Source organism: Engraulis encrasicolus, chromosome 20 (assembly GCF_034702125.1).
Source record: "Engraulis encrasicolus isolate BLACKSEA-1 chromosome 20, IST_EnEncr_1.0, whole genome shotgun sequence".
Classification (NCBI taxonomy): Eukaryota; Metazoa; Chordata; class Actinopteri; order Clupeiformes; family Engraulidae; genus Engraulis; species Engraulis encrasicolus.
In genome coordinates, this window is record NC_085876.1 from 25,619,981 (window position 1) to 25,624,980 (window position 5,000).

Here is a 5,000-nt window from a genome sequence, read left to right on the forward strand (position 1 = left end):
TTAGTGGGCACCTCAGAAGCTCCTGGCCAAAATGTAGTGGGCGAGACCGTTACAGGAGGTAGTTCGACTACGCCACCCCCAGGGGTGGAGCCCCCGGAGGAAATGAATTAGGGGTAGTTACAGATACCCCGAACCAACACACAATGTACCCGCACAATAGATTACCAGGCAAACACAGGTTCATGCACAATGGAGGCAGGGACAGTGGTGACAATTAATAATTCAAATCTTAATTATTCGTTTCATTATAAAAATATATTTGTCACTCTTTGTATAAAAATAATATGCACTCACTTACAGGGGTGGGTGTTCTGCCACAACACCCGCAGATCAATAAACACTTTACCCACTGCTTTCTTGTTTACAACCAGTTACAGTGTGGTGGGTGTTCTGCCACAACACACACAGATCCACAAACAGTGTAGTCACTAGGGGTAGCCGAAATGGCTCCAATGGATTGCACAGACACAGACACTTTAGCCTCTGGGGCTTATCTTAGGCATTTCAGGTTGGTACCAACTCAAACCTCCTGTACCTGGCGCCCGCGGGCACAACGTTGGTGATACCTGAGTTACAGTGTTACATTATTATATTACATTACACAGGCCAGCTTTTTCTTTTATTCAAAGCGACTTACAGGTTTTTTAACAGGGTATTAGTTACAGTCCCTGGAGTAATGTGGGGTTAGGTGCTTGCTCAATACAAGGGCATTTCAGCCATGGATGTTTCAAACATATCATATTTAAATAGGTGAGGTGAAGGGAGAGTTAAGGGTGGGATTCGAACCTGCAACCCTCAATTTTAGTCACATGAGACTATATGAGACACTAAAAAACATCATTTTGATTCCTTTGTGTGTCTAGTATGTGTGTCATGGGACTTTTTTTTAAAAGTATGTTTTAGGGGCTTTTTTGGCCTTGGGAGACAGATTTGGGGTAGGGCTGGGAAATGACCCAGGCCGGACTCGAGGGCATGCAAGCCCAAATGTGGGGGGCTTAGCGCACAGTGCCACAGCGCCACATTTCCCCCGAAAAACGCGTAATGTACCGCAACTAACTAACGTGTTGAATGTACCGCAACTAACGTGTGTATTCTTGCTTTTGCCCTCCTCAGTGGCGGCCATGACGACAGACGAAGCGGAGAGCCAGCAGCAGAAGAAGGCCAAAGAGCAGAAGAAGGCTAAGGAGCAGCAAGGCCAGCGGCCGCCCCAACAGCAACAACAGCCGCCCCCTCCAGACGACCCCCCGGCCGCTCAGCCGCAGGACGCCCCTGCGCCTGCAACCAGCCCAGCAACCAGCCCTGTCGCCCCGGCGGTGACCGCCTCCGAGCCCCAGGACGGCCCCGGCTCTGCAGCGCCCCCTAGCGGAGGTGGTGGCGGCGGGGGAGGAGGAGGAGAGGAGGAGGTGGTGCTGCGGCCGCGCCAGCGCACCTCGGCGGGCCGCGGCCTCTCGCGCCTCTTCTCCAACTTCCTGAAGCGCCGCTCCACCTGCTCAGAGGGCGATAGCGCCGACGTCGAGCGCGCGGGAGGGCGCGGGGGCCACCAGGACGAGGTGCCCAAGGCGCCCATCGCCGACCCCGAGCCCGAGCTGCGCGCGGAGGGGGAGGCGGAGGCCGAGGTCGAGGCGGAGGGGGAGGGGGAGGGCGACGCAGCCCTGGACCTGCACTCCCTTAGCAGCGCCGAGAACCAGGTCAGTGCTGCACATAGTACACACTGGCACACACACTGACACATACTGTATGAGCACAACATCAGCCACTACCCTCAGCTTTTTGGTCGAAAATCATTTGATCTGAATTAAAAAAAAAAAACAGCCACACTGCAGATTCGACTGTAAGGCGATCACAGCTTGAAAGCACGATTGATACAAGCAAGCAAGAGAAAGGAAAAGCAAAGAAAAAAATAACCTAGAGATCTAATGGCAAACCCAGGCTGTATCTTAAAGTCAAGGATCTTGGCTTTGCTAGGACGTGAAACGCCCAGTGATTGGATACTCTTTGGTGAACTCCGAGGAGTATCCAATCACTTGCCGTTTCACGTCCTACTAGCAAGGCCAGGATCCTTGACTTTGAGATACAGCCACGGACTTACATCTCTATGTTTACATGGCTGAAACATGACTGGTGTTTAGCGCACTTTGTAATGGGCTAGAGTTAGCCTATGCTAATCCCCCTCTTATATAACTCACTTGCAGCCTGGAAGAGGAAAGCACCACTAGGGATATGGATGTGATAGTGAAGGGCAATTCAATTCACTTTCATTCAGTTCAATTTCACTTTCATTCAGTTCAATTTACTTTCTTTTGTCCCAGTAAGGGCAAAGTGCATTTTTTATGTTCCATATGATTCTCAGACTAGCAGTAATCAATGCCGCTTAGCACAACTCTGTGTTAGAGCATTAGTCAACCTCTTAGTACATAGTAAACATCTTAGTAAACACCTCAAAAAGGTGACACTGAGCTAATAGCTTGGCTTTCACTTGGTGGTGTCTTAGTTGCTGCATTCAAGACTACGTATGTATTACACAGCCTTGCTATGTTCTGTTACTACTCCAGTAACGACACAGTCCTATTGCTGAGTACAATTGTTGCCTTAACTCCATAAAATGGGGCTGTTGTGTATCAATACTCAACCACTCATATACTGTGCCAGCTAGGCCACATCCCATTAGGGGACATTGTTTGACATAGTCTCTGATGATGATTTCCCAGAAAGTACACTATTGTATGAACCTTGACGTATGTGTATTCCCACTGGAGAAGGGAAGACAAAAAGTAGAGGGGAGGATAGGAAATGATAGAAGAGAAGGATTGCCGCTCTGCATTCAGCTAGATAGGACATTAATTAACTCAAATAGAGTGTTGGAATCCAGAGACACTGATTGGATAAGTGGCCACTGTCCTCTTTACTGTGCTTTGTATGTGTACATCTACACTCAGATCAATTTACATGTTGCAACACCCCACAATTATTTTCCTTCTGTAGTTACTGCCCTTGTTAGTGAGCAAGCTAAGGCTGACCCACGGGGCCTTCTGCTTTTGGGGCTGCCGAGGAGATGTGAGGGGGAGGTGTGTGTGTGTGTGTGTTTGTGTGTGTGTGTGCGTGTGTGTGCGTGTGCGTGTGCGTGTGTGTGTGTGTGTTTTTGGGGGCTGCAGACTAGCTGTGTGCCTCACTACTTGCCTGCCCTACATTTTGGGTCTATTTCAGGAATAAAACCAGGATGTGTGTAGTGTGTGGAGTGTAGACTTCAACACTGGCTAATGTCTTGAAAGGATGAGACAGAAAGAGAAAAAGAGAGAGAGAGAGAAAGTGGCAGACATGAATAATTGAAAGAGAGCAGTGGATGTCTCGCAGGGTGAAGTACTATTATAACCACCGTCAGCAAATACTGCATGGAGAAGTAGCGCGTCACAGAATAGCAAGACAATGTGCAATACAGGGCACAGGCAGAACAGCTTAGCTGTAGTATTTCATCTGTACAAAGGTCATGATCATAGTAATTATTATTACATTACATTACAGTTAGCTGATGCTTTTATCCAGAGGGACTTACATTTACTATTTCTCAGGGTATTGGTTACAGTCCCTGGAGCAATGTGGGGTTAGGTGCTTCGCTCAAGGGCACTTCAGCCATGGATGTAGGTGTAGGGAGAAGTCAGGTGGGATTCGGACCTACAACTCCCAGATTGAAAGACCAACTCCTTAACCATTAGGCCACGGCTGCCACAATTATAAGGGTTGTAGTGTTTTTATTCAGGTATCCAGTTATTGTTTCAGTGATACCAGATTCGTTTTTTATTTTATTTTCATTGTATAGAAGTACAGTAATGTTAGGGCCTACCTATCACATTTCTAAATATTTTGGCTTTGACTTTTGCATTTATTAGGATAGGAAAGTGAAGAGTGACAAGACGATTTTGGGGGAGAGAGAGACAGGAAAGGGTTGGGAAATGACCCAAGCAGGATTTGAACCTGGGTCTTCATGAGCTTTGCTGCCGTATATGGTCAAGTGTATTAGTTCACTGTGCCACAGCAACCCCCCCCCTCCCCCCACCCTACATCAAATCACTTTTTCATCAGTAATTGGACCTCTAATTGCGTGCTCACATATTGGCCTTGTTGAACGTTGAACTTCTGTAGCCTTCGGATCTCTCTCAGGAACATTTGTCTCATCTCATGCTCGTTAGGCTACTGTATGTTAGCACGCTCCGGAGCAGAGATCCTTTTTGACTAGAGTTCATTATTTAGGATGGGAAGACAGAAGAGCCTCGTTGCTAGATGAATGAGGATGAGTTGACTGATTTGTGAAAAGCTGTATTCACGTAAGCTACACTAGTGGTCCCCAAACTTAATATCTGCTGTGACCCCTCTTTGGACCTAAAAAATATTTTCGTGACCCCTCCCCATTCCTGCATTCTAAATGGCAAACATAATACTTGCCCTTAATATTTCTACATTTAAGGGTGAAATTCACAGGAAAAGTAAAAATACATTTACTAACCATACAAGAAAATACTGATACTAACCAATCCATGGAGTGGTTACACTATATTACATATATTTAACCGGATCACACTGACAACTGAGCCCTGAGGAAGGTCAGCAGACCAAAGGCTTGACTGATTAAAAAGAGCACAAAGATGATCTAAGTGTGCAGACATTGTTCTTTCTATTTTACACTATATTATATGAAAGCATTATATTGTAGGTTTTATGCAAACAGTCCCATGTCCCCGCGACCCCCCTTGCAATATCTCAATGGGACCCGCCTAGGAGTCCCCAGTTTGGGAACTGCTGGGCTACACTGTAGTCCAGCCATCGCTTCAGTTAAGCCGCCGTGCTCTCCTGAGTGAGTGGTTTGTGGGGCGTTTTACCACCTATCATAAACGCTGTTCATCTGCCAGAAATATATCCGTTTCAGTGTTTACTGACTCTGTGGAGATGTATGAGTTATTTTCAAAGAAACCTATCACTAGAATCACACATTCATGAGATCTCTGGGA